The 21,560-nt window shown below is 39.3% G+C and overlaps 1 protein-coding gene and 1 long non-coding RNA gene across 8 annotated transcripts in view; one reads left to right on the top strand and one right to left on the bottom strand.

Moving 5' to 3' along the window:
• Positions 1-21,560, top strand: part of PSD3 (pleckstrin and Sec7 domain containing 3) — a 780,457-nt gene that overhangs the window by 180,696 nt on the left and 578,201 nt on the right. The window lies entirely within an intron of this gene.
• On the bottom strand, positions 15,461-21,372 carry LOC128314381 (uncharacterized). Its single transcript, XR_008295963.1, has 3 exons — positions 21,014-21,372; positions 20,559-20,742; positions 15,461-18,539 (listed from the first exon to the last, which is right to left on the bottom strand). It is a non-coding gene; the product is annotated as an uncharacterized LOC128314381 (long non-coding RNA).

Here is a 21,560-nt window from a genome sequence, read left to right as displayed (position 1 = left end):
TGGGTCATTGAAAGAAAGATAGAAGTGGCTCAGCAGGAATTGTAGGGATAGAGTTTGAAGGCACTTAATATCATCCAATCCACCCCCTTACTCTAGAGATAAATTGAATGATGACCTCTAGATCATACAGCTAGTACATCAGGGACTGGAATACGTCTTCTGTAAATTTCCCTGGTTTGCGTTTTTTCCACAGCACCACACCATCTCATTTAAATCAGCAGAAGGAGGGGCACCTGGGTGGCTCAGTCAGTTAAGCGTCCGACTTCAGCTCAGGTCACGATCTCCCGGTCCCTGAGTTCGAGCCCCGCGTTGGGCTCTGGGCTGATGGCTCAGAGCCTGGAGCATGTTTCCGATTCTGTGTCTCCCTCTCTCTCTGCCCCTCCCCCGTTCATGCTCTGTCTCTGTCTCAAAAATAAATAAACATTAAAAAAATTTTTTAATCAGCAGAAGGAGATGAGGTTGGGGTATAGCTAAAATGGTAAAGGAAAGATGATAATTTAAGCTTTATATGTGCTAAGTTTGAAGTGTTACTGGAACATTTAGATTCAGATGTCATGTACCATAGATGTAAAAACTGTAACTCAGAAATGAGCTCAGATACCTACATTGATTTTGTAAATGAAGCTGTGGGAAAGGATGAGATTGACAAGAGTAGAGAAAGAGAAAAAAAAAATAAGAAGGGAGAGAAGAGAGGGGGAAAAAGACAAAAGGCCAGAACCTTTGCATATGGAAGAAGTTTACAAAGAAAAAAGGACCCACGTGGTCTCATAGAGTCAAAGAAGAAAGAAAATCAACCTAGGGAAGGTCAAGTAGGATAAGTACAAGGCAGAAGAAGATGCAGTTTCAGCAGTGTGGGACAAAAGTCAAATTTCTCAGGACTGAGGTAATAATGATGAGGGGCTTAATGGTTAAGAGCTCTGGAATTAAACTGCCTGGATTTAAATCCAGACTTCAGCATTTACTGTATGTCCTTGGTCAAGATTTTTTAATGTCTCTAAACCTTATTGACTCATATATTAAATAGGGATAAAATTAGTATCTATCACATAAAAGTGTTATGAGAAATCAATGAAATAATCCATTTAGTTTAGCCCAGTACCTGACACATAGTAACTGCTCAATAAATTTAGATATTATTTCTCTTGGTAAAAGTATGGAATATGAAGGAAAGGGAATGATAAATTTTGGAAATTAACAGGGTCAAGGGAAGACTTCTCTTGAGTGAAAAAAAATACCGTGAAGAAAGGAAAAAGGATCACAAATTTAGGCACAGATCTTAGTTTTAGGGACGAAAAAAATAGATTTTGAAATAAGAGCACAAAACATAGGGATGAGAAGAAATATGGATATTTTGATAACGAAAAACGTATTACAATGTCACCTTGATAGATTTGTCCATGTCCCCAGCTTGTTGGGAGCTTTTGAGTCTTTGTTTCCTACAATGCCACACATTGGCTGATAATTCTTTTTTTAAACATAATTTATTGTCAAATTGGTTTCCATACAACACCCAGTGCTCATCCCAACAAGTGCCCTCCTCCCTGCCCATCACCCACTTTCCCCTCACCCCACCCTCCATCTACCCTTGATTTGTTCTCAGTCCTTAAGAGTCTCTTATGGTTTGCTTCCCTCCCTCTCTGTAACCTTTTTTTTCCCTCTTCCCCTCCACCATGGTCTTCTGTTATGTTTCTCAAGATCCATACATGAGTGAAAATATATGGTATCTTTCTCTGCCTTGCTTATTTCATTTGGCATAATACCCTCCAGTTCCATCCATGTTGCTACAAATGGCCAGATTTCATTCTTTCTCATTGCCAAGTAGTATTTCATTGTATACAATATTGGCTAATAATTCCAATGCTCTGAAATGATGTTTGATACGCACTGAAAGGGCTAAGCATAGATTCCTACAGCCTGCCATAAGAAAACCTCTCTAAGTTGCCATTGATCAACACTGAATCAAGTGGCTATTGATTTAACACAATCTTTTTAGAATTTCAGGTTGGAAGGCATCTGAAAGACCATCTGGCCCAATGTTACCTGGATTCTTCCATAGCATCTCTAGCAGGTAGTTTCATATAAGCTGTATTTGAACAGCATCCCATTTGATATCTTATAAGCCAGACCTTTCTTCCTCAGTTTGAATTCTTCAGCATATAAAGTTCTCCCACCAATTTGCCATGGGCCTTGCAATGGTCACATTCAAACACTTCTTAGGTATAAGGGACTGAAAGATTCTTAAAAAACAAAAAACAAAACAAAACAAAACAAACAAACAAACAAACAAAAACGCCAAAAAACATAACCTGGGAATGAAGACACTGGTAATGCCTTGTCTATAACATTCCTTTGTTAGTCACATAGAACAGCCCCAAGTATAGGTAAATTCTAATGTGCAGTAGGAGAGGCTGGAGCATAGAGGATGTTAAAGAGCATAAGATACTATTAAAAGGGATAGTCCTAAAGAGTTGTAAACCAAAAGCACAAGGTATCACAGGAAGGGAAATATTGAAGTCATATTCATCCTTCTTTACACCCTTTTCTTGTTCTGACCCTAGGTGGGTACCTAGGGTGAGCTACCATGTAAAGAGGAGCCCAGGACTGAACATTAACTCATCATCATCATATAAAAGAGGACATTTTAATTACTGGCAATGAGATAGTTCATTTAGTCCATTTAAGTGGACCCAGACAGAAGTCCATGGATCTGGTGTAAGCTAAGAAAGTTGAAGGTATTCCCAGCCACATAATGTGCCCACAGTCCAGATGTGGTCCAACACAGCCCAGTTCAGCCCAATACTCTCTGAATTCAGCTAACTCTGAACTTCGTGTTTCCTCATTTGTAAATTACCTTACTTGTTAGAATTCAGAGAGCTGGTTAAAGGGTCTCTGTTGGGTCTTTCCGCTTTTAAATTCCATGATAGTAGCTCAGCTATAAAATCTCCCTGGAGACTCCAGAAGTCATGGCAGGAGGCAGGTAGGCAGCAGCAGCTCCAGAATTTCAACCTATGACAGAATTGGGGCCAACCTATTTGAAGGAGAAGGCTGCAGGTTTGTCATGGAACTGCATCTTCCTGGCAAGTGGCTGTTTTTATCTTGATTGCATAAAGCACTGGGGGGACTTAGAGGAGGATTGGGGGAATCCAAACCTCCCCACAACCCCTTGTGCCGTTTCTGGAAATAGTTCTAGGTAGATGGTATGGTAATTTCCTCTAGCTCTGCACTCTTGGCAATCTCCATATCCATTGTCCAACTTCAGGAAACTAAAAGGCTCAGCAGTGGTATTAACATTACATCCACTATCAGAAGATATTATTTTTTCATCAGGAAACTTTGGTTATCACTATGTGCATTGATTTTCTTGCTGTGTGACTGTATGATGTGAGTTGGTTAAGATTTGGCCAAGAAAAACATAAAATGGAGACTAGATAATTTGTTACAAACAAAAAGACAGCAAATTAAAAAAAAATCTTAATTCCACAATGAAATTATCATTGTTAATGAAAAATCAACTGATCTATACTGGCTATGAATACTTTATCATTTATGATAACAACTCTAGCATCAATACTATAAATACTGTGCATCTATTAATAGCAGTTTTCATCTTCATAGTCATTTACCAACAACTAATTAATGAAACAAACCTATTTTAATTAGTTGCCATGGTAGTAAATAGAGATACACAGAAATAGTTGCCTCCATCAAATCTGTTCTTATCTCCTGAAACATAATTCAGTTTAGGCAATAAATCATCATTATGTAGCACTATAATGTGTTTAGAATGACAATTATGTTATTATGTTGGTAACAAAAAGATTTGCAAGTACACAAAAATAATGCAGTAGCAAATATTTATGAAGATAACTTTTATGTTTGTTACACATTAACTTTTTTCCTTTACTGAATCTGATAGCCAAAAGTAAAAATTTCATCTATAATTATTACTCTATTTATATCTTATCTATTTCATTTCTTCTTGGGTACCTACCCTGAGAGGAGGGTTGTCAGAATGAAAGAGGCTTCAAAAAATTTGCTGTTAAATTAACAGTGAAGAGTTATGGGGGATGGTGGGAAGATGACATAGTCACCATCTTCAAGTGTCTGAAGGGCTACTAGAGTGGAAGAGGAATTGGACTGATAGTTTGTCCTCTGGTGTGCAGACCAGAGTGCATAGTGGAAGCTACAGGGAAGTGTGATCTGAGGTGTCATGGTGTCATAGTGGTTATGGCAAATACTCTGGAGTCAGACAGGGCCTAAATCCAGACTATGTCCCTTCCATAGGTCAGGCTACCTACTCTAAGCCACAGGCCTGTTGCATGGGGTCATGTGGGGATTATCCAATTAATGCACTGAGAATGTGCTCAGGACCATGTCTGGTATATAGTAAGTAGTGCATGAGTGTTAGCACTTTGTTAGTGGAAGGTTGTTAAGAATGGAATGAGTTGCTTTGTGAGGTAATGACTCACTTCTTTGTCACCAGAATGCAGTAGAAACTGAATGGTCACCTCTTAAAAATATTGTATAAGGGCTTCCTGCTTTGAAGGTAAGGTTGAAATAGATGATTCCCAGGTCCATATGATTTTTTGGGAGGAGGAGTAGGAAGGACTTCTATTTTCATCCTTCAACCTTTTTTTACATTGGATTCTTGCTGTAATGTAATGCTTGTGGGACTATACTGTTGACATATTATTGGTTAAATGGTATTATATGGAGCAAACTTTTCTCTTTCAGACTTTTGCCCTGAAATAGCCTTAATTCTGGGAAAATAACCATTCACTAATTTTGACAATCTAGTCTCTGCCAGGTTTTTCTCTGAGACACCTTAGGACCTTTTCAAATGGAGATTTTTTTCAACTGGTTTCCCTAAGTCTGTGGCTGTGTTCTAAAATTACAAATTACTTCCCCTAATATCCAGAATGTTCTTTGTTATAATCACATTTCCCTAAATATTTGTATCAATCTTTACCTTGTTGTTTAACTCCTCTGTCAGTGAGCAAGCAGAAAACATGTCTAGGTTTTAAACAGTGGGAAGTTCTTTCTCATCATTTTTCTCACTTTTATTTCCTTCTCTCTTACAACACTGTATGATGACAGCTCTGGTCTAGTTGCTAAACATCTGCACAGAGCCACTGAAATCCATAAGGTTTTGGGTTTCTTTGTGGGACATGATGTCAGGTGCGTCCCAACTACTCATGAGACTGCTACTCTTGGGAGCGTGTCTGTCACTATGACAAAATGCTGGGAATAACAGTGAACTAAGAAGCTTAAAGAGAGGCTGAGAGGGAGCCAAGAGAAAAGGAAATGAAAAAATGAATCCTAGGGAGGTAACCAAGGCAAGGGGAAAAGGTTGGATATAAACAGTACAGGAAGAGAAAGGAAACAGGAAAAGGAGCACAGAGAAAGAAAGAGAGTTTAAAAACCTGTTCTTTTACCTTGAAGACTTACATCCACATAGATCCTTCAAATGCAACAAAAACTATTCTTTAGAGAAAATAAAAGTTAATTAAAGTTTGAAGATCAAAATAGCTAGTAAAAGAGAAAAGAAAAATCTCCGTTTACAGGTAGCCATTCTAGGTTAATCATTTACCAGAAGCACGATAATTGCATAGGCAGTATAAACTTGTATATCTGGTATGGGCACTCTCCATAGTAAACCACAAATGAGAAAAAAATTAAAGGAGAAAATAACCTCATATCCAAGAATAACTAAATAAATAACATAAAAAGTCTTTTTTTCCTGAACAAAAAGGATCTGAAGATAAATCCCTGGTGTGTGTGTGTGTGTGTGTGTGTGTGTGTGTGTGTGTGTGTGTGAGAGAGAGAGACAGAGAGACAGAGAGACAGAGAGAGAGAGAGAGAGAGAGCTCTATGTGGCATTTTTACCAAATGACAAATTTTAAGGCATTGAAATAGCCCTCCTTAATGTGTATGGTTTCAGAATTTCTTTAGCAATAATGTGGGCATATTCAACTTATATTCACAACAAAACATACAGTTTCACATTCTGACATTAATGTTGAATATCCATCAATTACAAATTACTAATACTTTCTTAGGAAATATTTTCTTACCTGAAAAAGTTCCATAGCAAATCAATTTAACTTTATTATTTTCAATATGAAATTTATTGTCAAATTGGTTTCCATACAACACCCAGTGCTCATCCCAACAGGTGCCCTCCTCAATGCCCATCACCCACTTTCCCCTCCCTCCCACCCCCCATCAACCCTCAGTTTATTCTCAGTTTTTAAGAGTCTCTTATGGTTTGGCTTCCTCCCTCTCTAACTTTTTTTTTTTCCTTCCCCTCCCCCATGGACTTCTGTTAAGTTTCTCAGGATCCCCATAAGAGTGAAACCATATGGTACCTGTCTTTCTCTGTATGACTTATTTCACTTAGGATAACACTCTTAAGTTCCCTCCATGTTGCTACAAAAGGCCATATTTCATTCTTTCTCATTGCCAAGTAGTATTCCATTGTGTATATAACCACAATTTCGTTATCCATTCATCAGTTGATGGACATTTAGGCTGTTTCCCTAGTTTGGCTATTGTTGAAAGTGCTGCTATAAACATTGGGGTACAAATGCCCCTATGCATCAGCACTCTGTATCCCTTGGGTAAATTCCTAGCAGTGCTATTGCTGGGTCATAGTGTAGATCTATTTTTAATTTTTTGAGGAACCTCCATACTGTTTTCCAGAGTGGCTGCACCAGTCTGCATTCCCACCGACAGTGCAAGAGGGTTCCCATTTCTCCACATCCTCGCCAGCATCTATAGTCTACTGATTTGGTCGTTTTAGCCACTCTGACTGGCGTGAAGTGATATCTCAGTGTGGCTTTGATTTGTATTTCCCTGATGAGGAGTGACGTTGAGCATCTTTTCATGTGCCTGTTGGCCATCTGGATGTCTTCTTTAGAGAAGTGTCTGTTCATGTCTTCCGCCCATATCTTCACTGGATTATTTGTTTTTCGGGTGTGGAGTTTGGTGAGTTCTTTATAGATTTTGGATACTAGCCCTTTGTCTGATAGGTCATTTGCAAATATCTTTTCCCATTCCTTCAGTTGGCTTTTAGCTTTGTTGATTGTTTCCTTTGCAGTGCAGAAGGTTTTTATTTTGATGAGGTCCCAATAGTTCATTTTTGTTTTTAATTCCCTTGCCTTTGGAAACGTGTCAAGTAAGAAATTGCTGTGGCTGAGGTCAGAGAGGTTTTTCCTGCTTTCTCCTCTAGGGTTTTGATGGTTTCCTATCTTACATTCAGGTCCTTCATCCATTTTGAGTTTATTTTTGTGTATGGTATAAGAAAGTGGTCTAGTTTCATTCTTCTGCATGTTGCTGTCCAATTCTCCCAGCACCATTTGTTAAAGAGACTGTCTTTTTTTCCATTGGATACTCTTTCCTGCTTTGTCAAAGATTAATTGGCCATACTTTTGTGGGTCCACTTCTGGAGTCTCTACTCTATTCCATTGGTCTATGTGTCTGTGTTTGTGCCAATACCATGCTGTCTTGATGATTACAGCTTTGTACAGAGGCTAAAGTCTGGAATTGTGATGCCTCCCACTCTGGTCTTCTTCAATATTACTTTGGCTATTTGGGGTCTTTTGTGGTTCCATACAAATTTTAGAATTGCTTGTTCTAGCTTCGAGAAGAATGCTGGTGCAATTTTGATTGGGATTGAATTGAATGGGTAGATTGCTTTGGGTAGTATTGACATTTTAACAATATTTATTCTTCCAATCCATGAACACGGAAAGTTTTTCCATTTCTTTGTATCTTTGTCATAAGCCTTCTATAGTTTTCAGCATACAGATCTTTTATATCTCTGGTTAGGTTTATTCTTAGGTATTTTATGCTTCTTGGTGCAATTATGAATGGGATCAGTTTCTTTATTTGTCTTTCTGTTGCCTCATTGTTAGTGTATGAGAATGCAATTGATTTCTGAAAAATTGATTTTGTATCCTGCGACTTTGCTGAATTCATGTATCAGTTCCAGCAGACTTTTGGTGGAGTCTATTGGGTTTTCCATGTATAATATCATGTCATCTGCAAACAGTGAAAGCTTGACTTCATCTTTGCCAATTTTGATGCCTTTGATTTCCTTTGGTTGTCTGATTGCTGATGCTGGAACTTCCAACACTCTGTTAAACAACAGCAGTGAGAGTGGACATCCCTGTCGTGTTCCTGATTTCAGGGGGAAAGCTCTCAGTTTTTCCCCATTGAGGATGATATTAGCTGTGGGCCTTTCATAAATGGCTTTTATGATGTTTAAATATGTTCCTTCTATCCCAACTTTCTCAAGGGTTTTTACTAAGAAAGGATGCTGAATTTTGTCAAATGCTTTTTCTGCATTGATTGACAAGATCATATGATTATCTTTTCTTTTATGAATGTGATGTATCACATTGATTGGCTTGCGAATATTGAACCAGGCCTGAAGCCCAGGAATGAATCCCACTCGATCATGGTGAATAATTCTTTTCATATGCTGTTGAATTCGATTTGCTAGTATCTTATTGAGAATTTTCGCATCCATATTCATCAGGGATATTGGTCTGTAGTTCTCTTTTTTTGCTGGGTCTCTTTCTGGTTTGGGAATCAAAGTAATGCTGGCTTCATAGAATGAGTCTGGAAGTTTTCCTTCTCTTTCTATTTTTTGGAACAGCTTGAGAAGGATAGGTATTATGTCTGCTTTAAATGTCTCGTAGAATTCCCCAGGGAAGCCATCTGGTCCTGGACTCTTATTTGTTGGGAGATTTTTGATAACTGATTCAATTTCTTTGGTGATTATGGATCTGTTCAAATTTTCTATTTCTTCCCGATTGAGTTTTGGAAGTGTGTGGGTTCTTGGGAATTTCTCCATTTCTTCCAGGTTGTCCAGTTTGTTGGCATATAATTTTTCATAGTATTCCCTGATAATTGCTTGTATTTCTTAAGGAGTGGTTGTAATACATCCATTTTCACTCATGATTTTATCTATTTGGGTCCTCTCTTTTCTTTTTGAGAAGCCTGGCTAGAGGTTTATCAATTTTATTTTTTCAAAAAACCAACTCTTGGTTTCATTGATCTGCTCTACTGGTTTTTTTTTTTTTTTTTTGTATTCTATATCGTTATTTCTGCTCTGATCTTTATTATTTCTCTTCTTCTGCTGGGTTTGGGGTGTCTTTGCTGTTCTGCTTCTAGTTCCTTTAGGTGTGCTGTTAGATTTTGTATTTGGGATTTTTCTTGTTTCTTGAGATAGGCCTGGATTGCAATGTATTTTCCTCTCAGGACTGCCTTCGCTGCATCCCAAGGCATTTGGAGTGTTTATTTTCATCTTCATTTGTTTCCATATATTTTTTAATTTCTTCTCTAATTGCCTGGTTGACCCATTCAGTCTTTAGTAGGGTGTTCTTTAACCTCCATGCGTTTGGAGGTTTTCCAGACTTTTTCCTGTAATTGATTTCAAGTGTCATAGCATTGTGGTCTGAAAGTGTGCATGGTATGATCTCAATTCTTGTATACTTATGAAGGGCTGTTTTGTGACCCAGTATGTGATCTATCTTGGAGAATGTTCCTTGTGCACTTGAGAAGAAAGTATATTCTGTTGCTTTGGGATGCAGAGTTCTAAACATATCTGTCAAATCCATCTGATCCAATGTATCATTCAGGGCCCTTGTTTCTTTATTGATCCTGTGTCCAGATGATCTATCCATTGCTGTACGTGGGGGTATTAAAGTCCCCTGAAATTACCACATTCTTATCAATAAGGTTGCTTATGTTTGTGCATAAACACATATCATATATGTTTTATATATTTGGGGCCTCCCGTATTTGGTGCATAGACATTTATAATTGTTAGCTCTTCCTGATGGATAGACCCTGTAATTATTATATAATGCCCTTCTTCATCTCTTGTTACAGCCTTTAATTTAAAGTCTAGTTTGTCTGATATAAGTATGGCTACTCCAGCTTTCTTTTGACTTCCAATAGCAAAATAGATAGTTCTCTATCCCCTCACTTTCGATCTGAAGGTGTCCTCAGGTCTAAAATGAGTTTCTTGTAGACAGCAAATAGATGGGTCTTGTTTTTTTACCCATTCTGATACCCTATGTCTTTTTTTTGGAGAACTGAGCCAATTTACATTCAGTGTTGTTAGTGAAAGATGGGTTTTGAGTCATTGGGTTATCTGTAGGTTTCATGCATGTAGTGATGTCTCTGGTACTTTGTGGTCCTTGCAACATTTCACTGACAGAGTCCTCCTTAGGATCTCTTGTAGGGCTGGTTTAGTGGTGATGAATTCCTTCAGTTTTTGTTTGGGAAAACCTTTATCTCTCCTTCTATTCTGAATGACAGACTTGCTGGATAAAGGATTCTTGGCTGCATATTTTTCCTGTTTATCACCTTGAAGATTTCCTGCCATTCCTTTCTGGCCTTCCAGGTTGCAGTAGATAGGTCTGCTACTACCCTTATGTGTCTACCTTTGTAAGCCAGGGCCCGTTTATACCTACCTGCTTTCAGAATTCTATCTTTATCCTTGTATTTTGCCACTTTCACTATGATATGTCATGCAGAAGATCCATTCAAGTTACGTCTGAAAGGAGTTCTCTGCGCCTCTTGGATTTCAATGCCTTTTTCCTTCCCCAGATCAGGGAAGTTCTCAGCTATGATTTGTTCAAGTATACCTTCAGCCCCTTTCTCTTTCTCTTCTTCTGGAATTCCTATTATACAGACATTGTTCTGTTTGATTGCATCACTTAGTTCTATAATTCTCCCCTCATACTCCTGGATTTTTTTTTTATCTTTTTCTCAGCTTCCTCTTTTTCCAAAATTTTATCTTCTAATTCACCTATTCTCTCCTCTGCCTTTTCAATCCGTGCTATAGCCGCCTCCATTTTATTTGGCACCTCATTTATAGCATTTTTTAGTTCCTCATGACTACTTCTTAGTCCCTTGATCTCTGTAGCAATAGATTCTCTGCTGTCCTGTATGCTTTTTTCAAGCCCAGTGATTAATTTCATGACTAGTATTCTAAATTCTTGTTCTGCTATATTGCTTAAACCGGTTTTGATAATTCATTAGCTGTCACTACTTCCTGGATTTTCTTTTGAGGATAATTCTTCCGTTTTGTCATTTTGGGTAGTCCCTGAGTTAGCTCTAAACTGCAGGGCACTTCCCCTATGCTGTCTGGAGAAACTGGTGTTGGTGGGCAGGGCTGCAGTCAGACCTGATGTCTGCCCCCAGCCCACCACTGGGGTCACAGTCAGACTGGTGTGTACCTTATCTTCCCCTCTCCCAGGGTAGGAATCACTGTGCAGTGGTGTGGCCCCTGTCTGGGGTACTTCCACACTGCCAGGCTTGTGGTGCTGCTTCGATGGGATCTGGCCAAAGATGTATTAGCCAGGGTGGATCTGCAAGGTGCATGGGGGTGGGAGGGGCAGGCTTAGCTCGCTTTGCTGTTGGTGGTCCCTTGTGGGAGGGGCCCTGCAGCACCAGGAGGGAGGCAGGTCCGTGGGAGGGATGGATCCATAGAAGCACAGTGTTGGGCGTTTGAGCAGTGCAAGCAAGTTTGGTGGCGGGAACTGGTTCCCTTTGGAATTTCGGCTGGGGGATAGGAGAGGGAAATGGCGATTGCCAGCACCTTTGTTCCTCCACCAAGCTGAGCTTTGTCTTCCGGAGCTCAACAACTCTCCCTCCCGGCGTTCTCTCGCCCTCCCAGCTCTCTGAGAGCAGAGCTGTTGACTTTTAACATTACAGATATTATGTCCTGCTGGCTGTCAGAACTCACACGGTCCAGCCCCTCTGCTTTTGCAATGCAGACTTCAGGGGCTCTGCCTTGCCAGCCGGGCTGCCCCTCTACCAGCCCATCTCCCTCCTGCCAGTCCGTTTACCATGCACCACCTCTCCACCCTTCCTACCCTCTTCTGTGGGCCTCTTGTCTATGGTTAGCTCTGGAGAGTCCGTTCTGCTAGTCTTCTGGCGGTTTTCTGGGTTATTTAGGCAGATGTGGTGGAATCTTAGTGATCAGCAGGATGAGGTGAGCCCACCATCCTCCTACGCCGCCACTTCCTCTCTTATGACTCTCAATTAACTTATAAAATAAGTCAACTTGGATTTCAATTTTGTCCATTAATACATATAACACATAAACACAAGGGATAAACTATAACTTATCTGTGGTGTGTGTGTGTGTGTGTGTGTGTGTGTGTGTGTGTGTGTGTTTGGGGGTAGTGTAAGAGTATAAAATGTTGATTTTGAAAAGATAAAAATTACTCGATAAATCCTAATGTCTTTTCTCTAAGGTAAAAGTATTTTTATTTGTAACTCATTTGATAAGTGAAGAGAGTGATTGGAATATAATGACCAGATATGACTGATTGGCTTCAGGTTGTATCCTCCTTTGGTCTGATGATCATGGGATATGTCCAATTATTAAATTTTTATAGTAAATATTATAATGAGTTGACTCAAATAATTGTCATGCAACCTGTGCCAAGAATCTGTAAGAGCATTCCTCATCTGTAACATAAAGAGATTGAGTTAAATAATCTCTAATGTCCTTTTTAGTTCTATGAAGTTAAGTCCTTTGCTTCTGGTTTTATTTTTCCACCTCTGTTTAGTTAGCATACAGAAATGAACCTACCATCAGAATGTCACCCACTTTAAAAAAAAAAAGAATATCACCCACTTTCTTCACAAGTAGCACCCAACTGCAGTGTTATGAATCTAATATACTTGTTAATGAACTTTCATCTTAAGTCTCCTTATTGGAGAGGTTTTTAGTTCATTTGCTGGCAAGGAGGGAAATACCTTCACCTACATATGTGTTTAGTACTTTTTCAGATTCTTCTTGACTTTATTGTGTCAAACAATAAAGATCAGTTTACCAGGGCAGATAACAGAATGACTTTAAATTTGTTATGTTACTACCCTATGATTTTTCTCCTAGAAGTAGTGTGGAAAATGCAACAAACTGATAACTATTTTCAGGAAACATGATTCACATAGCTTTCAACAACAGAATTCCCTTACAGCTTTCAAAATAATATGCTTACTATTTGGTACTTGATTATGTGTATTTGGCTAGGTATTGATCAATGTAAATAATGTTCCTGCTCTAATAGAAAAACCCATAAATTTCAGTGGCTTAACACCATAGAAGTTTACTTCTCACTTACTTCACTGAATGTGTGTTGGTGAATGTTCTGGTTGCTCTGGGCACTGGCAATTACCTGATAAACATGGAACATCTCTTGGGATGTCAGGTCTTGAAGTGGTATATATTACTTCTGGTGACATTTCATTGACCAGAACTAGTAAAATGGTCAATTTTACCAGATACCACTGGGCTAGCAAATGTAGTCTTCCTAACATGCCTAGGAGGAAATTAAAATGGGCTGGTAAACACCGGGGATTGTTTCTGCTATAGTATTCTATAGATAGCAATGAGCCATATTTAGTAATGAGTTGAAGAAAAGGGGCCTGAAGGAGAAAGCAGCTTATCTAGGCACATTTTCCATGACCAAGGTTAGGGGGGTCGTTACAAGTTGTAACAATTATCATGTTGTATTTAGATAATTCAGAAACCAAAGAGTGGTAAAAGTTTAGAAATTAAGTTGATATAAGGCTGGAGAGGATAAATGCTGAGTAGGGGGAATGTGCATTATTATTTGCAGTGTGTGTGTGTGTGTGTGTGTGTGTGTGTGTTGGGGGAGTATTTACAGATTCTGGATATAATGTCTGTCAGATATTGGTTTCACATTTTTGTGTGGATGCCCTACCTCCTAACTGTTCTATAGTCTACACTTGCTTTTGTGTCATGGCTTAAACTTAAGATCTCTCTAAGTGCAAGCTTAAGAAGCTAGAAAAAGAAGAGCAAATTAAATCCAAAATAAGAATAAAGATGGACACAAAAACAATAAAAACAGAAATCAATAAAATGGGAAATAGAAAAACAATATAGACTACAAATGAAACAAAAAGCTGATTCTTTGAGATCAATGAAATTGACAAGTCTGTAGCTAAACTGATGAGGAAGAAATAGAAGATACAAATGACCAATATCAAGAATGAAAGTGAGAATATACCTAGAGAGCATAGAGACATTAAAAGAATAATAAAGGAAATACTATGGAAAACTTTATCCCAATTAATTTTGACAAGATAAATGAAAAGGACAAGTTCTTTAGGCGCTTACTCAAGAACTAGATAACCTGAATATATAATATTTTTACTGATATACATTAGTATATAATATTTATTGTTATATATTAATATATTTATTATTTATTAATATATTATTATATATTAATATAATTTATTATTATATAAATATAAAATATATGTATATGATATATGACATATAATATATAAATATTAATATATGATAGTAAATATAATATATTTAATATATAATATATATTTAATATATTTAAATATATATTACATGTGACTTTATATATATATTTTAAATATATATATATATACACAAGTATATATATAGTATATATATAACGTGAGAAAATACATTTTTGTTGTTTAAGCCACAAAGTCTGTAGTATTCTGTTATGGCTGCCTTAGCAGTCATAACACAATAATATATGGTGATCAGATGAGGTTTATCTCATTTGAGGGGTTGGTTTAACATTTGAAAATCAGTGTAATTCACCAAAATTACAGCATAAGAAAGAAAAATCAGGGGCACCTGGATGGGTCAGTTTGTTAAGTGTCCGACTCTTGATTTCTGCTCAGGTCATGATCTCACGGTTTGTGAGACCAAGCTGGCATTGGGCTCTGTGCTGGCAGTGTGGAGCCTGCTTGGGATTCTTTCTCTCTCCTCTCTCTCTGTGCCTCCCCCTAGTCACGTGCACACACACTCTCTCTCAAAATAAACATTAAAAAAAAAGAAAGAAAAATCATATGAATATCTCAATAGATACAAAAAAACCATTTGACAAAATTCAATACCCATTCATGACAAAAAGAAAATAAAACGTCTCAACAAACTAGGAATAGTAGGGAACTTTCTCAACCTGATAGAAATCACCTACCAAAAACTTACAGATAACATCATACCTAATAGGGAAAAAGTAAATGCTTTCTCCCTAAGATCAGAAACTAAGCAAGAATTCTTATTGATTTGATTTACTATTGTACTAAAGTTCCAGATCAGTGCAATAAAGCAAGAGGTAAAACTATCTTCATTCACAAATCACATGATCGGCTATGTTGAACATAATAAGGAATTTATTTAAAAACTAGTAAAGGGGTGCCTAGGTGGCTTAGTTGGTTAAGCTGCTTTGGCTCAGGTCATGATCTCATGATCTCATGGTACCATATATAAAAATTAAGTCATAAGAATTTATGATAAGAATGTAAACAAAAAGAATTAAAACCATAAAACCTCTAGAAGCAAACATAGGGGATATCTTTGTGACATTATGTTGGTCAAAGATTTCTTGGGACACAAAAAACACAAATCATAAGAGAAAAAAAGTGGTAGAGTAGACTTCATTTAAATTAAAAACTTCTGTTCTTCAAAGAAACTTAAGAAATTGAAAAGGTAAGACAAATATGGGGAGAAAATATTTACAGAATACATATCTGATACAGAACTTGTATCCAGGATATAAAATAATTCTTACAATTCAATAATTAGAAGACAAAAAGAATCTATTTTAAAAAATGGGCAAACGTTTTTAAACAGCCACTTCTGAAAGAAGACATAGAAATTGGAAATAAGCACATAAAAGGATGCTCCATACCATTCATCATTAACAATTCCCAGTCGAACTATAGTTATATACCACTATGCACACAAAAAGCCAAAATTAAAAAAAAATTGACAATATGTTGGCAACATGTTGGCAAGAATGTAGAATACTGGGTCTCTCATACCTTGCAGATGGAAATGCAAAATAATATGGCCAATTTGGAAAACTATTTCATGAATTTTTGAAAAAATAAGGTTAAAAATACATAAACCATATGAGCAAAGATCCCACATCTGGGTGTTTATCCAAGAATATACATACACACACAAAAAAACCCTTGAACATATATATTCATACATTTTCCTTATAATAGCCAAAAACTAGAGTGTCCATCAACTTGTAGAGAAACAAATTATGTATCCATGCAATGGAACACTACTGAACAATAAAGAGGAATAAATTACACGTTCATATAAAAACATGCATGGGGGGTGCCTGGCTGGCTCAGTTGGTAGAGCATGTGACTCTTGATCTCAGGGTCCTGAGTTCAAGCCACATGCTGGTCATGGAGCCTACTTAAAAAATAAAAAAAGAAAAACATACATGAATCTTAAAAGCATTATGCTATGTGAAAGAAGACAGATAACAAAAATTTCATATTGTATGATTCCATTTATATGGAATTCTAGAAGGGCAAAACAGAAAAGCAGGTCAGTAGCTGCTAGGATCCAGGGTTTGGAGGGAGGGATTAACTACAAAGGAGCATGGAACTTTTTTGGGGGAGGGAGGGGAAAAATATCTTGATTTTATTAGTGATTTACACAACTGTATACATTTGCCAGAGCTCACTGAATTGTATACTTAACAATTCTGATCACCAGTTCCAACATGTGTGTGTTTTCCCCCTGTACCACCAAGCAATTCTCCCACACCAGTTGGGTATTCTACAATTCAACTGAGTTGTGACCCTATTTACCTGGAGACAGCATCAGATCCCACATGTTAAGGGCTCAGTCCTTAAAGGGACTAATGGCAAGACTCTCCTCTCCCCTTCAGAAATCACAAGTTCAGGTTGCCACTTCGGCTTCTGAACAACCTACTATAGACTGAAGGTTGCCATGGCCTCCTCCTCAGGTTCAATTAATTTGCTAGAACATAACTTGGAGAAACAGTTTACTAACTAGATTACCAGTTTATTATTAAAAGATGTAACTCAGTAACAGCTAGATGGAAGAGATGCAAAGGGCAAAGTATGAGGAAAGGGCATGAAGCCTCCATGTCCTGAGTGAGCCACTTCTCTCAGAATCTCTAAGTGTTCACCAACCTGGAAACTCTGAACCTGTGTTGCTTTTTGGTTTTTATGGAGGCTCCATTACATGGATACTATTGATTAAATCATTGGTTCTGGGCAACAATTCAACCTTCAGCCCCTCTGCCGGCCTCATTAACAAAACAAAAAACATTTTAATGCTCTGGCACTTGGGAAATTCTGAAGGTCTTAGGAGCCTCTGTGCCAGGAAAGAGGACAAAGATCAAATACATATTTCTTATAAATCACAGTATCATAACACTTAAAATTGGTGAGCTTTACGGTATGTAAATTGTACCTTAATAAAGCTGATACTGAAGGGAAAAGATTCTTTTCTCCAGGATTTCTGACTGGATTTATATAAATCAATAGACCAAAATAGCTGCTCTCATAGATCTTAGAGGTGAAATGACTCAAAAAGAGCCACTCTGCCAGAATTCAGCCTCAGGAACTTGTCATCTCTTGCAAGTAATTCAGCAGTTGTGTCTAGAATGAGAATCTTTACTGGGAAATAGAAAACTGATAGATCTCTCTTCTTTCAGAAACAAATTTACAGAAATTTTCATATGTAAGAGTTCATAATGCATGTATTTTGTGATAAGAGTTCTATTCAAAGTCCTCCTACCTATTTTGTTGATAGTGCTTACCAACAATACTCTCTGTAGTCACTGAAATCAAAGGAATTCTTAAACAACATGTTACTCTTTCTCAAAACAAGGAGAGAGAATTGTTTCATTCATTTATGCATTCAGTGAACATTTGTTGAGCACCTCCTCTGTGCTAGGCAATAGGCCGAGAGAAAAAGTGAATGAATGAATGAATGAATGAATAAATAAATAAATAAATAAATAAGGTGTGGTCTTTACCCTCTGGAGATTGCTGTCTGCTCTAAGTTTCTTGGGGTTACAATTCAGAGCATTGAGCTTTCAGGGATTTGTCATTGTCACTAAAGACTTGCTAGAAAGACTGAGGATCATGAAAATAAAGAATGTTTAAAAAAAATTTTTTTTAACGTTATTCATTTTGAGAGACAGAGACAGAGGGCAAGCAGGGGTGGGACAGAGAGAGAGGGAGACACAGAATCATAAACAGGCTCCAGACTCTGAGGTGTCAACATAGAGCACGATGTGGGTCTTGAACTCACCAGCCGTGAGATCATGACTTGAGCCGAAGTCAGATACTTAACTGACTGAGCCACCCAGGTGCCCCAAGAATGTTTTTAATTGAAAGTTCTTTAAATCCCCAAATGCTGCAGTTTTTCAAGAGGGAAGGCCAATCTTTCCCATTCATAAAAAAGGAAACGAGGGCGCAAGGACAAGAAACTTCCATCCCATGGTTAGACGATGAGTGAGCGAAGACTCTCTTGACTCTTGTTCAACAGTCTGGCGGCCCCTGGGATCATCTTCATTGTGATCATTCCTCTCATTACTCACTGTGGAGCAGCCTGTTACTATGTTATGCTTTCTTCTTGGAGAAATGCCAGGTTACTTTTACAATTTGAACACCCATACCATTAGTAATTTCCATAGGTCATTTCTACTCTGTAAAAAATATTATAAGTGAAATGCTTATTTCAGCAAAGAAATGTTTTCTATGGAATCTTCCTTCAACACAAATACTGCTTTTAAAACAATTCCTTTCCATTTGTTGAATAATTCTGAGAAAAGTGATTTGTTTTTTGAGGGAAATAGTGACTTTTCCACAAATATTTTCAGCAATTATTTTGATAGTAAAGTATTTTCTGGTGAAGTAGGAGGAAGCAGATAGGTTTTCAAGTGTGAAATAGAAAAGTGGCTGTAGCAGTGTAAAGATTTGGTTTTTGTTTTTAATTGTTTTTAATGGTTGAGTTGGTGTGTAGTATTGCACTAAAAAGCTTTATCTTCTCATAAAAATAAGACAATATAATCATATGGTATTCTTGACCCATACTTTCATTTGTCATTTATTCAGTGCCTCCTATGAGCCAAACCCTGTATGAGGCAGTGCTGTCAACAAAACTCTTAGGAAGATGGCAATATTCTGTCTGCATTGCCTAAATATAGTAGTCATTAGCCACATTTCAAATGTGGCTACACACTGAATTTTAATCAGCTTTAAATTTCATTTAAATTTAAATCGCTACATGTAGCTAGTAGTTATCAAATTGGGCAAGATATGTATGAGGAGTAATTAATATGAAGTGTCTCAATATGCACAATGTAGTTGTGGTGTATTTGGAAAGATGTAGATGTAGGATTTTTTTCCCAGTGATTTCTGTCCACAAGGGTACTAAATCTTTCAGAATCATCACTTGCAATGAATCTACAATTAAAGTAAGTCTGTATTCAAAGGTCCAATGCATCCTATGCATACTTAAATGTCCACGTAAATATATGTGCACGCATATTTACAGTGAGAAAACAAAATGCTAGGACTCTTTCAAGCTAAGAAATTAAAGAGGATGGTAGAATAGGACTCTTAGGTTCAATTGCTCATTGACAATTGTCAATGCAATAGATATTGAAGGTATCAAAGCGAATATGAGACAGACCTCTACCCCATGCACAGTTTTTTAATGTTTTATTTATTTTGAGAGAGAGAGAGACTGTCTGTGTGAGCAGGGGAGGAGCAGAGAGAGGGAGGGAGACACAGAATCTGAAGCAGGCTCCAGGCTCCGACCTGTCAGCAGAGAGCCCGACAAGGCTCAAGAGTTGTGAGATCACGACCTGAGCCGAAGTTGGACCCTAAACTGACTGAGCCACCCAGGCGCCCCAAAGTACACACGCTGTGAGCAGAGTCTGAACTTGTACTGGGAGACCCCATTGGATTTCGAGTCCAATGCCTTAACCCCTCAGCCATCACAGCCACCTCACGCACAAATTTTTATGGAAATGGTCCTGAGACCCTATTCCACAATTGGGGTCCTATAGTCAGATCAAAGTTATAAAAACAAGCAAGATTATGAAAAGAGTAGGGAGCCTGGCTCTACTCCCCACTAGGGGGAGGTGGGAGGTGCTACTCTCTAATTCTAAGCCAGTGAAGGGACTTCAAGGGGCCCTTGGGCCTTGGAGATATTTGATACTGTTCCCTGTAGTTGGAAAATACTGAGGATGGTGGCCTAACTCATGTCCCAAAAAGCTAATGGAGACTGCTGCTTCCCAGGAAACTCAGTGTGGTAGTGAGTCGACCATGCTTTAGGGCAGGGCCAGCGATCTCTTGCTGTGTGGTTGGGTTAGCCTGCACTTCCGGAATTAGTAAACTCAGGGATATGTGTTTTCTGTGGACCAGATGTGACTCACTTGCAAGACCCCTGGCCTTGGATTGGCCTTCTTGGGGTCTATACAACAGGGTGGGCTGGAGAGAGACTTCAGTGGGAACAGGTGTCCTGCTGGGTACCTAGGGTTGAATAACAGGAACAGGGGACCTCTCCCACCCTCTTTCCCACTGCATACTTCCAGCTAAGAAGAGAAAATTTAATGCTAGGTCAATTTTTTTTAAGCCACTTCCCTTTATTTGGATACCTTCTAGAGGTTAAAGAGGTAACTTAGTCTTCGTGACATAAAACTGTAACACAAACATACCGTAAGCACCATGCAGCTGGCCACGTGGACTTCTACCTCCAGGTAGACCTGGCAAGAGTTGAAGGTACAGGTGAAGCACCTCTTGCTTGCAAGACCTTACACACCGTGGTTTTTAGATCTTCCTCTCCCTTCGCCAGAGGAGGGCGCCTTTCCTTCCAGGCTCTGCCTCTCTGCTGCACACGACCTGAGGCAAGAGGAAAAAAAAAGCACAGGTCTTTGGCACTTTCGACTGAAAACGTAGTTTTTCGTTTCCTACCCCCCTGCAGGCACATTCGATGTGGGATAGTCCCGAGACTAGACTGCAGGGTGGATGTGAACCCCTGGTCCTCTCAGGCGGGACCCTCCTGAGGGGGAATGGACCTTAAATGGGGAGGCGGGTGGGCAGGTCCCCGGGACTCTGGCAGTGGTAGTCGCCCTAGGAGCTCCTTCAGAGGCAAACAAACCCCAATACAGACCTGAGAGGCCTCTGCCCGGCGACCCCGCCGCCCCGGACGCTGGGGGGGGGGGGGTGCGGGCGTTGGAGATGGGGGTGGGGGTGCTAAGCGCTGTCTTGGCCGGCGCGCGGCCCTCAGCTCTTCTCGGGCCCGAGACACACGGCGCCCAACTCGCAGTTCCTTCACGCGGCTCTTCCACAGAGGAAACACCATCGAAAGCGCCTCTCACTTTCCTCAGGGTAGGAAAACTGTCGGAGAAGAAGACAAAGCAACAGGCAGGGTTCCGTTCTCCAGCTGGAGGCCGGAGGGCGAGCTCGGGGCACCGAGGGCCGGCTGAAGGCCTGGGGCACCGCCCCCTATCCGCCCCTGGGGCACCGCCCCCTCCACCTCCCCCTCCACCCCCTCCCACTCTCTAGAAGTTACCTCTTCCCGCTTTCCCGCCCCATCTCCGCCCCCGGGCGCCTACCCCGCCCACCGCCCGCCTGCCGGAGCCTTCGCGCGGACGTCTCGGGGGGCCTCGGGGGCTGGCGGGCGGACGGCCTTGGCAGCCTCCGCCAGGGTGCGCACC

The sequence above is a fragment of the Acinonyx jubatus genome, chromosome B1 (genome assembly GCF_027475565.1).
Source record: "Acinonyx jubatus isolate Ajub_Pintada_27869175 chromosome B1, VMU_Ajub_asm_v1.0, whole genome shotgun sequence".
Lineage (NCBI taxonomy): Eukaryota > Metazoa > Chordata > Mammalia > Carnivora > Felidae > Acinonyx > Acinonyx jubatus.
This window is presented reverse-complemented; position numbering and strand designations above follow the sequence as displayed.